This window comes from Mauremys reevesii, linkage group 2, assembly GCF_016161935.1.
Source record: "Mauremys reevesii isolate NIE-2019 linkage group 2, ASM1616193v1, whole genome shotgun sequence".
Taxonomy (NCBI): Eukaryota; Metazoa; Chordata; order Testudines; family Geoemydidae; genus Mauremys; species Mauremys reevesii.
In genome coordinates this window covers 150,745,229-150,757,903 of record NC_052624.1, presented here as the reverse complement: position 1 = coordinate 150,757,903, position 12,675 = coordinate 150,745,229, and the positions used below count along the sequence as shown (strand labels likewise).

General features: G+C 48.5%; 1 protein-coding gene across 2 annotated transcripts in view; it reads right to left on the bottom strand.

The window, feature by feature from the left end:
- Positions 1-4,827, bottom strand: part of RASSF2 (Ras association domain family member 2) — a 46,566-nt gene extending 41,739 nt beyond the window's left edge. For both annotated transcript variants that reach the window (XM_039524121.1, XM_039524122.1), the window contains exon 1: positions 4,716-4,827. The gene's annotated coding sequence lies outside the window, so the exon portion shown is untranslated. The remainder of the gene's footprint in view (positions 1-4,715) is intronic.
- Between the last annotated feature and the right edge of the window lie 7,848 nt (positions 4,828-12,675).

Below are 12,675 nucleotides of genomic sequence, written 5' to 3'. Positions count from 1 at the left end.
TCAAGGAATCCCAGAGACTGTCCCTACCAAGCAATACATAGGTAGAATTGCATTACCTGCAACAATTCTTTTATTTTCATAAACGCTGGCTAAACAAGATGCCTCTGATCTAGGCAAGGGGACGGCTGAGATCAACACATCTGTGGACAGAGCAGGAAGTAGTGGCTAGTGCACAGGACAGAGTCAGGACTCCTGGGTTTCATATATAAATAGATTTTAAAGCTTCAAGGGACCATTATGATCTACTCTGACCTCTCATACCACACAGACTGCAGAATTTCTCTCAGCGATTCCTGCAGTATACTGTGTAAATCAAGGTTGAACTAGAGCATAACTTCAAGAGTCCGAGAGAGAGCATTTGTTACATCGCATGTTAAGCCGTTCCAGCGGCTAACCTTCCCAGTGAAAGACGTGAATCTTTTGTCCAGTTTGAACTTTACCATCTTCAGCTGCCAGTGTTCTATCATCAACGGTGCCAGCAGGTCTGTACATGACCTTGGGCAAAGTCAGGTAACTGCACCGTGCCTCAGTTTACCCAACCATTAAAAATGGAGCATATTTAATTACTATTTGGCCCGCATGCATATTAGAAGAATCCCTTACTCTTTGCAACATCCTTTCAAAGCTTTAGTGGAAGGGGGCTACATGGAAGCATGAAATTATATGAGGTTTCCTGAACCAATTTGAAAACTCAATGCCTCCCACACACACAAAAGGTTGGGAATATCAGGATGTAGCAGGTTTGTCATGCAACATTATCTGTTTCTAAAGTCACTTTCAGGGCTGATTGCATCACAATGCAATCTACCCTGAAAATATCTTTTTCAGACCATTTTGTTCAGGTCCTGACAAACCCATTTGCTCTGCAAAGCCGCCGCCACCAAAACCCAGACTGCCGGGTTCCTTCTCGGCCACTTGACTCATCCCCGTGTGCTGGCAAACACTGGAACGGAATACTCTCCGGCAGCCTATGCTCCCAGGTAGTAGTGTTTGGATTCATCCTGACGCTCTCCCCGCTCACAGCACCAGGGTGCCCCGGGGAGGGCGGCACCACACACACGTGCTCCAGTCTCAAACAAAGCTGCTTTGTAAGCCCCTTGCAGGGCCTGCCCGGCTGGAGGGCACCCTAAGCCATTGCAACAGTGACGGCAGAAAAGGAGAAACAGGCTGTCATGGCAGGGGACGCTTCCGAGAGTTATCCTAGACCTTGACAGAAACCTTGAGCAACAGCGAGAAGTGAAGTTTCTCCTGAGAGCTGGGTTTTTTCTGACAACCTGATGCCTTGTGGCAGGAACAGCTCTCATTAGTGGCCGGGAACTGGTGTAAACTGACCTATTGTTGTAGTTTGCTATCCTGGCACATGCTCAGCTACACTTAGGGTGTAGCACCAGTGCAGTTATGGCAACTGATGGGTACTGAGAGCTGGATCAGAGCAATTTTAGGGGCAGACACGTTGCACCTAACCAGGCGCAGATCTAAGCTTTTATTTAAAATGAAAGTTCCTATCCCTGAATGACTATGCAGAAAACCCTCCAAACACAAGCCAAGTGAAACTGACCCAAGGTCGGGCTCCTGCGTCCGCAGACAGCCAGAAACATCAGAGGCCACCCTAAGGCCGGAAAGCAGGATATTAAGAGTCAGGAAAGAGAGTGTCAAAACACCATTGGAAGCCCTAGCCTGACTTCCTAAAGCTGTTGGGTCAGGGTGTGAAAAAGGAGCCATCGTTGTGGGTCATCAGTGGGGCTCAAAGCTGGGACATTCAGCACCAGTTCCCACCAGCTAAGCAGGCAGAGGCTATGAGGAGATCGCGCTGATCTTCGGAGAGGGCCAGGCATGTCTGAAAGACGTGTGCATAGCAGCTTAGGGTGGAAGAACAACATCCCCACCACTAAAAGCTGCCCGAGGGGGAATCCCCACACACGCCCCACTCAGATATTTCTGCACTTTGAGTCCACCTTGAGAAGTATCAACTCCCTCCCTACCCTGTGACCCATAACCCGGTGAGGGCAATCTGCCCAAATGGTCTTAGGCCTACGCAACATAAATGGTCACATGGAGCCTCTCCATCCCTGTCCTAAATAAGGCTGCTTTACCCACAAACAGGTGCTCACTCCAGGAATTCTCACATGCCCTAGGCCAGGGGTTCTCAAACTCCATCGCACTGCAACCCCCTTCTGACAACAAAAACTGCTTCACGACCCCAGGAGGGGGTACCAAAGCCTGAGCCCGCCCGAGCCCTGCCACCCTGGGGTGTTGGGGGAGGGGGGGTGTCAAAGCCAAAGCCCCCCAGCCCCCTCTGGAAGAGGCCTGTAATCTGAGCCCCACTGCCCAAGGCTGAAGCCCTCAGGCTTCGGACCCAGCCAGTGGGTCGCAACCCCATTTTAATGGGGTCACAGGGCTGGCTTACACTTGCTGGGGCCAGGAGCCAAAGCCTGGGGGATCCACTTTGGGATCCCAACCCACAGTTTGAGAACTGCTGCCCTAGGCAATGGCGGTATCTCTAGCCCGGCTGTTGTAAGCTCTGCTGACCCAAGTCCACAGGGCAAGTCCTATAACGGGAGCCCAGTATCCAATGTAGCGGGAGAAGGCTAAAGCCACGTCCTACTGGAAGCTGGGCACTGTGCCCTGCAATGCGGCTGGAAAGGGAAAAGCATGCCACCTGCTATGAAGCTGGGCACTAAAAACCCCTGCCTAGGCCCAAGTGGATATTGCCTGGAAGGGTCCTGCTCAGGGGAAATGGAGAGAAGCCAGGTAGAAGTTAGAGGCAAAGGGTAGAAAGGCCTCGGCATGAGACACAGGGAAATTAAGTGGGACGGATCAGAGCAATGGGGTCTATTGAACTCTTCACCCCTAGGTCACTGGTTCAAACCCAGCCCGACTAGAAATAGTTACCATCAAACGGCTCTTTGTGGCCTACAGGAAATGAGCTGGTGGGTTTGAGTCCAGCCCCCTCCCTTGGGCTACATCCACATGAGAGATCTCAGCAGAGGTCCAGGACTACAGAGTGAACTATCCTTTCACCCCTCATGAAGATGTCACCAAGCCAGCGGGGAGATACAATGGGGAGGGGGCATAGTGGAATTCTTATCCCCAGGAAATCAACACAGGACTCCAGCCCACACGGCATCTTTCACAAGCACTAAAACCAGCTCACGCGCAGGTCAATGCGGGTGAAAGTCAACCCTGTCCAAGGGATCAGCATAAGGCCTGTGCATCTCTTACATCTTGAAGTGGTGCCGATGACCTGGTGAAATCATCCCCTAAGCACTTGAGCAGGTTCATCATTAACAATCTCACTACACAGGTCATTATTCTGAGCCATGTTATCATTACTCAATCACAAATACATTTAAGGAGTCTGTTACAAAACCAAGAGCTTTGAATGATCATAATGGCTCCTGCTGATGTTAAAAAGAGCTCTGAATTATTAAGTTAACGATGTTTTACAGTTTGCGTGCTTATTCACACTTATTTTGTTAAGGCACATGAGTCTGGCTTACCCACACAAGTCTCAAACTTGCAAAAATTTATTTATGGGGAGAGGGAGAGATGTGGAGGTTCGCAGGGCTCAGGGGGCTCTTGACTGGAACAAGTTTCACAGAAACACAGCATTTGGGCCAATAAAGATCCAAAAAAAGTTTCTGAACTCCTGCTGTCTCCCGCTTTCAAAGATTGCAATTGTAGAGGTTTTATTATTTTCAGAGGGACAGCGTAGTAATGTTTGCCCAACCAATTGCAGGAATTCATACTGGGTTGGGATGGAGGAGCACATCAGTGAAAACCCATAAGCCCTTCCCTCTCTTCCTCCTCCAGGGAAACTTATACAGTATACTTGAAAAGTTCAATATATGCACACCCACTGAATAGCGCCTAATCTAATCTCCCTCCAACTCCTCTCACTGCACATTGACCTCCCCATAAATCAGGATTTAGAACAGAAAGTTTGATACGCTGAACAGCTTTGTGACCTTTGTTAGATGCCTACTAAAAACAAGACGCTTGAAATTCAGGAACCAGTTTCTTCCTCTTTCAGCATCCTTCTCCGCACCCTGGCCTGCCCAGAGCAGAGTCCCAATGGAATCGGGAGTCTGTGTAAATAAAAGCAGGCTGGGGGGGGAGAGGGGGGGAGTTACCCAACCACCCATGCTGATAGCTAAGGAGGAGGACACTGAGCTGATGCAATTTACTCCGGAGTGGATACTAAGTGGCAAAGTTGGAGAAAACTCCCCAGGAAAACTCCTTGTCCTGACTCCTAGACCCCACTTCTTCCCTGAGCTAGGACGAGAACCCCAGACCTCTTACTCCCAGCCTGCTCCTGTAATCCCTAGACCCCCTCCATCCCTCCCTGCCCCCTGAGCCAGGAACAGCACCCAGGCATCCTGGCTCCCAGCCGGCTGCTCCAGCCACTGCCCCGGGGCTGTACGGCTCTGCAGCGGGCACGCGGCTCCAGGACACCCCGCCACATGCACCCCGATCGCTCCCGCAGGGAGCTCCGCCTTGAGCAGCCCCCCGGCCGCTCTAGGCTGCCTCTCGCGACGTGGGAGCAGCCTTGCAAGCGGCTGCTAAACTTTGCAGGCTGCAGCCCATGAGCAGGGACCGGGGCCGGGCTCCCCTGACAAGGACCCGCCTTTGTTACCCAACTCCCCCGCCCCAAGCCCGTGCACCCCACCCGGGCGCCCCCCAGCAGGGCTGCAGAGCGAGCGGCCGGCGCTTACCGTGCGCTGGGCCGGGCAATCAGCAGCCGCCCCGCCGGGGAGCCGCCCCGCCGCTCCGGCTCGGTGCCCTCTCCGGGCGCCCACCCCGCGCCTCCATCAGCCGCCCGCGGGCAGGGCAGGGCAGCTGCTGCAGACACCGCCTACCTCGCTCGGCCTCCCTCCCCCGGCTCCCTACGCCCCCTCGGCTGATAGGAGCCCCCCGCACCAATAGCCGCGGCTGGGCTGTGCAATTCCGCGGCCTCATTGGTGTCTCCAGCCCCCTGCTCGGTGGGGAGAAGGGAGGAGGAGCCTGGGGGGCCCGCCCCGACAATGCGCAGCTGGTTAGTGGCTTCAGCAGCTGCCACAGTTTGGAGTGTCATCAGCCTCGGACGGAGGAGGAGGAGGGTGGTTGGCTGGCTTGGAGAGCCTCCCCCAGGCAGGGATTGCAAACCTCGGGAGGGCTAAGGGGCTAGCGCGGGGACGGGGGTGTCCTGGAAAGCCCAGTGCACAGGGGCAGTGGGTTTGGAGGGGCACTAACATCATTTGGGGCGGGGGGGGAGAGCTGTGATGGGAAAGAGAGAAAACTTGTGTGAAAAGCGTTGGTGGAGAGTCACGAAGGCCCCCCTGAAGGGTCTGGCTACTTTTGAGGGTCTGGGCCAAAGGATCTCCCCAGGCTGGGGATTCTCACGCCTGCATCTCACAGTTGTCACTAGGGTGACCAGACAGCAGGTGTGAAAAATCGGGATGGGGGGGGCAATAGGTGTCTATATAAGAAAAATATCCCAAAATCGGGACTGTCCCTATATAATCGGGACATCTGGTCACCCTAGTTGTCACCTCAGATCAAACACGGCATGGGTCTGTAGGGACCAGGAGTCATGGCCATCTGATGTTTGACGCATCATTGGAATGAGCGAGCAGGAGTGTTAATCCATGTTGAAGGCATAGGCAGATCCAAGCTCCATAAACTAGAAACTGAAGCGTTTTCAAACTGGGAATAAAGTGGAATATTTGAATCGTGTGGGTAATTAACCATGGGATCAGATTGCCAAGGGACATCTATTCTCCATCCTTAGAGTCCTTGGGCATTTCTCTAGGTCAGTGGCTCTCAACCAGAGGTACGTGTTCCTCTGGGCTACACAGAGGTCTTCTAGGGGGTACATCAGCTTGTCTAGATATTTGCTTAGTTTTACAACATAAAAAGCACTAGTGAAGTTGGTACAAACTAAAATGCCATACAGACAATGACTTGTTTATACTGCTCTGTATACTATGCACTGAAATATCAATACAATATTTATATTCCAATTGATTTATTTCACAATTATATGGTAAAGATGAGAAAGTCAGCCATTTTTCAGTAACAGTGTGCCGGGGACACTTGTATTTTGATATCTGGTTTTGTAAGCAAGTAGTTTTTAAATGAGGTGTAACTTGGGGGTACACAAGACAAATCAGACTCCTGAAGGTGGTACAGTCGTCTGGAAAGGCTGCAAGCCACTGCTCTAGATTATTCACGCTAGCTTCTAGCACAAGCTATTGGGCTCAATGCAGGAATCTCTGGCTCTGACCCACTCCTCTAGCAAGGTCCTGTATCCTGAGCGTTTGCTGACCCCAGTCAGGCTGATGTGTGTGGATGGAATTGGCATTTGGGCTCAAACGAGTCAGAGCCCGGGCTTAGTGTGCAGGGTAAGCATACCCTAAGTGGTCTGATCTACCCCGGTGTTGAGCACCTTGCAAGTGTCTAGAAGTTCTGGCCTAAGTAACTTGCCCAGGTTGGTGCGGAGCTGGGAATAGAATGTAGGAGTCATAGGAACATAGGATGAGGCTGGATCTTTGAGTCCAGCCCCCTGCTATGACAGGCAATCCAATCATATAATCCCTTTCATAAACTGCCTCTTTGTTCCAGGCTGCCTCTTGCAATGGGAGCTTGGTATGTTTGTGTAGCATTGGTGTCCTGAACTTGTTCTGCGGGACAGGAAAGAATTTCTTAAATTGGATAGATTCGAACTATCTTTCCCAGCTGGTCCTTGTCTCTGTTGCTGGTGAGGACATGCCCTCAGTTGAATAGCGGCACTCATACTCTGAAACAAAAAAATGCCTGGCTTGTCTATGCAGCTGTAAGCTCGTCAAGCCAGGTACAGGCAAGTCTCATCTTACGCGGGGGTTCTGTTCCTTGGTTAGCGCGTAAAGCGAAAACTGCATATAGTGAAACACTCATTGAGTTAAATGGCAGGCAGAATCACTCACACTACAGATGCAGTTTTTATATTGTTATTTTTCTTTTTTTTCCCCCGCTTTTGCCGACCACGCAAAGCTGAATTCGCACATGTTAAATGCGCCTAAGATGCGACTTGCCTGTATTCTCTCTTACTATATGTATGTCCATCTTCTAGTTGACTTCAGTTTGTCCTCTCAATGCCAATATAATATAGCCTTATCATTTCCCCAAGCCAGATTGGTTGGCTCGCTCTCTGATTTTAATACAGCTGTCTTTTTCTTCAGTTGTTCATAGTTTTCTATATGCAATTGGAAAAGGCTAATTGCATTTCCCCATCTTGTGCAGTGGTGAACATTTGCTTGTTTTGATTCACATTTAAAAAAAAAAAAGGCTAATGTGTTTCTGGTCAATTTCTTTTAAAGGGGGCCTGAGCATCCCAGAAGTAATGGGAAAGTTCAGGACCGGACAAAGGGGGGAGAGAGAGAGAGTTGCTGATGCTTTGAAATACTTGATATCTAAGAGGCACTTGGATACCTGTCGTGCTGAAAATCAGCCCTGTAAAAGCACATAGCAGTGTCAGGCTGGAAGGGACCTCCAGAGGTCATCAAGGCCAGCCCCACTGCACTGAGGCAGGCCCAAACAAACCTAGACCATCGCTGACAGGTGTTTGTCCAACCTGTCCTTAAAACCTCCAGTGATGGGGATTCCACAAACCTCCCTAGGTAACCTGCTCCAGTGCTTAACTAACCTTATAGTTAGAAGTTTTTCATAATGTCCAATCTCAATCTAAATGAGGATATTGGATTTTTCCCTCCTTTGTAAAGTGCCTTGAGCTCTACCGGTGAAAGCGCTACCTAAGAGCGAGGGGTTAGTATTCGTTTCCTGAGGTTTTGTGGGCTGTGACAGAGCCACCGCTGGCCTAACAGGAAGCCAGAGGCCGGCACTAATGCCTGTGGAAATACTTTCATGCAGCTCTTTTGCTGCACAGAGAGACCAAACCGAAGCTTCGCTGGGCAGCAGGACCGTGCTCACAGCTCCGCCCGTGGAGTCCAGCTGCAGGTGTGCTTGTCCCCTCCCCTCCAACAGCTGGTTCAGACTAGCTGACACCCCCCTTCGCCATCTGGAATCTGCAGCTTGAGCTGGGCTGACATCCAGGCCTTCGGGAAGTGCAGACAGTGGCGGCGGTGGCTGCTATGGGCTGAGCAGAGAGATGGTGTGATGCTGTACAACATCTGTATTTACTTCCAGGCTGACTTTAATCTCAAATCCCCTTTCAGCTTTCCATTGGCTCCACCAGAAGGTTGAGTCATTCCCTCCCTCCCCTCAGCTGCCAATTCAGCCCTGGTGGAAGATGCAGGATTGAGGGCCTTGACAGCCGTAGTCCTGGGTGCATCCACAGAGCAGAACCAGCAGGGGTCTTAGCAGGGCAAGCCTCCCCCCCAAGCCATCCCACCTTGAGCTGGAGGGTTCGCTTTGAAAGGACGAAATGTTGGTTCACCCTCAGTGGCACCTCCTTGCTGCAGTATTGCCATCCCCAGGCATTCAAAAACCTTCAGACTCCTTTAAAAATCATTTTAATCATACATGCATTTGAGGTTCTTTTTAGTTGCCTTCTGGTTCTGAACTTTCTGGGTTACACTTGGGTCACGTTTCAAGCTTATCTCAACCATGTGTGCCAGAAATTCCTGTTTTTCTTTTTTAATGAAAGCTGAGATTCTCAGTTTATCACTTGCCTCCAGGAGCTGGGGCTTTAAGAGAAAGGCGGAATAACGTGAGACTTGCTATACAAATGCAAGAGTTGGCAACCCTGCTCACTGTGACGCAGGTTCAAGCCCTGTCATGCTGCAACGTGGATGCAGCTCAAACCATAGACTCGAGTCAGCAGATCTGTGTAGTGCACTATGGGAGACCCAGGGCTGGCAATTGTAAACCTAGGTTTACAATGCGGTGTAGACACTCAAGCGCGGGCTTGGAAACATTGAGTCCACAAGCCTGGGTCCCACAGTGCCAGGCTTAGCATGCAGGGTAGACATACCCTGACATGCCTCAATCTGGATGTGGGTACCTAGCTTTAACCTCCGGCTCTCAGTTTCGGCATCTGTTAACAGAGTACCAGAAGGGTTTATGTTAACTTAATGTTTGCAATACACTGCGTGAGCGTCAGATGAAAGCTGTTATATAAGTGCGAAGTACTAAAGATCAATAATTTATTGAGACATCAACCATCTCAAATATCTAATTACTAGGAAATTAACTTAGGCCTGTAGTCCCACAGGGCCAATGTCTCAATATATCATGGGCAATGCTATGGATGCAACAAATAATTGCTGATGTTGTATTTGGGCGTTAAGGTTCTAGTGTTATGGTTCTAAATATGAACAGAAAAGCTGATTAAACGGTGGCGAACAGTATAAGCTGGTACCAGGCTGTGTCACTCAGAACAGCTTCTCTTGTATTTTTCAGCTTCAGGAGTGGAGGGCAAAGCTAAACCACATTCACAAAATTGCCAGTCACTGAACCAATATATCAGCAAAGCTGTGTTCAGACACTGACACTCAGTTGAAGTAATATGGGAAGTTAAAATATTCAGCAGTGCCTCCACTTAAACCTACAGGAGACGTTTTGATTTCTTGATGTGGACATCTACAGAGAGAAATCCTCTCCTTACACTCAGGGCTTGTCTACTGGGGAAAAATGACCAGCAGGACCATACCAGTAAAATGTTTGGGGGGAGTGTTGATTAAAATGAAGCTTACAACAGATCTCCAAGCAAATCCCTTTAATCTCGGTATTAAATAAAGCATCTTCTATGAGGAAGTCAAATGTTTATTTTTTAATGTCTATGAGGAAAAATGAGAGACTCCATTTCCAACCATAGGGAGCACACCTTCTATTCCAGCCTTACTCCTGACTCATGGTGCAGCCTCATCTGAGTCACTTAGCCTTCCTATTGTTCAGTTGCCCCATCTGTAAAATGGGGCTAGTGATTCCTGCTCCTTCGCAAAGCGCTTTGTGCTCAGGGAGTGTAATTTTTTTTTATTTCTAAAATATTTTGTAGGAAATTGGGAAAAGCCAATACAATTCTCAACGTAACCTTTTTTTTAAAACCAACTCTTTACTTGGATGACTTTTTTATTTCTGAAAAGTGTTAATTTTTTTTTTAAAAGGTGGAAAGAAGGAAAAAGAAAACCCAGAACATTTTCCAAAAACAAGTTTCAGGATTTATTTTTTTAAACCACCTCCAACTGCCAAGCATTGGGATATCTAGTAGCACTGGATGGTGATGTTTGGATTACATTTTTTTTTCACCCTGTCAGAAGTTGCTGGTTTGTCAGAATCAAAGTGTTCTGTGGGACCGAGTCAATTTTGATGAAGTTCTACCTGGCTTCCTGCCAGCTCACCCACCTGGTTCCTTGGCAGCCCACCCAGTGAGCTGCTGGGAACCTGGAAGCCCAGTTTCCAAGGTCACAGATCTCTGGCAGCCTGGGCTCCCTGCTCCAGCACTGTGCCTGAGCAGGCTCCCAGTAGAGCGAACAATAATTCCATCTCAGAGAATTCTGAAATTTTTAATTTTTGTTCCAAAACAAAACATTTCAAACTCCTCCATGAAACAGAATGACCAACTCAAGTCCCTAGCATTCATTTGGGCCCCCTCCGCACTAAAACAGCTACTGTTTCGGGATACCAGGTTGCACCACCATCATCTGTCTACACATTTAAGTGTTGCAGCACAGATGGGAATGAGCCAGGGGGCACCACTGGTCTGTACATGGCATGTAGCAAACTCCTTTTGTCCTTCCTCTTTGCTGCCCCCATTGTCACAGGCAGACACAACCAAGGAGCCCTTGGCGATGATGATCTGCTTTGTGTACATATATGTACCTTACAGCGTCTCTCCGCAGGGCTCAGCGTGTTTACCAGACACCGTGCAAGCTCAGTTCCTGCCACCAAGGGAAGTTCTCTCCCTGGAAATGGAAATTAAATGTCTGATTTTCAGATGTGCATGCACAGCTCCTTTTGTCTTCAGTATCTCTGACAACCAAGTCCTAAATAACTTTCCCATGGTTACTCAGTGGCAAAGGAAGGAATAAAAGCTGGGCCTCCTGACCCCCAGCCCTGCATTTTAACTACTAGAGAGGCCATGCTTCTTCCCTCATAAATGTACTATTGTCATTCATTTTCATAAGCAAGCTAGTTTAATCCTTCTGTTCAGTGGGATTTAATGGCGGGAGAAGGCAACTGGCACTGCCTTCTATTAAGGACTCTTTTACTGTCACTCAGATGTCAGGATCAGAGGAACACACCAAGGAAAAATGCAGACACTTCAATGGTAAACTCTGCTGATGTGGGCTCAGAGGCTCTCTCCACTTTCCTGGAATTGATGTGGACAGCATCATAGATTCCAAGCCCAGAAGGGACCGTTGTGATCATCTCGTCTGACCTACTGCATAACAGGGGCATAGAACTCCTTCAATGTAATTCCTAGAGCACATCATCCCATATTCTCCAGCAGGAGTTAAAAAAGTGCAGGGCAAAGGGTGAAGTTCCTTTTATCCTGACTTCCCAATTAGCAGCTGTCCAAGGTCCTGCATCTGCTGGATCTTGGCAGGGGGAAAGACTCTGGATTGTATTGATATGAAAAAGGACACGGTGTGAACAACTAATCCACTGAGACAGGACAATAACAGAGCAAGTGAAAGAGGTGCAGAAGCTTCTAGGCAACTTTTTACACACTTGACATTGTTAAAGTAACAGCAGCCCACAGGGGATACAAATCGCTGAAATTAGCCAAGAGTGCCCTTGGGCATGTGCCTCCCAACATCTTCTAATGGCTCAGCGAGGAGCCTCCCCCTTTGATTTGCTCCTAACAGATCAGATGCACAACTCCTCCTTAGTTTATGCCTGAAAGCAGATAATGCGGCTAAACTGATGCATAGACTGAACCGCGCAAACATTGCCATTTTGTAACAGGCTTCAACACTTTATGGCCATGATGCTAGGTACACGGTTGGATCAAAACTCAATAGCATAAAGATGGATTATTTTTGTGATTTATTCTTTTTACTGATGAGGACAGATTTTTTAAAAACTGATTTCCTGGAACATGCCTGACAAGAGAGAGAGTTCTTTACATATTTAGACTGAAAGTGTGAAACTCAACTGACTGTTTTTCTCCCTCAATAGGGTCCAAGTTCAACGAGCTGGCTTGAGCTTCTCTCATTCAGATACTTCCTCCTTTTTATTCATGCCTCGCAAACGCCCTGACAAGAGGTATCCAATTCTTGTAAGAGCAACTGACTGAATCAGGTTAGGAGAGTGCACACTTTTGAGTGCAATAATAGTAAATTTTATAATCAAAAGTCCAGGCTGAAGAACCAGCATCCTGTATAGTTTAGAATACAATATTCAAAGTGGTGATCGGGAGGAGCAGGGTAGACATACCCTCTTAAAACCAAACCTCCAAAGAACCAAATGTGCATAGAGAGAGAGAGAGAGAGACAGACAGACAGACACAGAGAGAGAGAGAGAGAGAGAGAGAGAGAGAGAGTGTACATATTGTGCAATTATTTGTATTTTAACAACTTTGTTCTAAGGAATAGCTTGTCTAATAAAAACTGTCAACCACGTACTCCTCTTTGTGTAGCCTAGGAAGCAGTGTACTGGTCTGATTTCTGGCAGCGGTAATGCATCACCTCTGCTGTTTTCAAAAGCCATTCAAAAATAGTAGCGAAAATAGCACAAAAGCCCTGGAACAGCTAT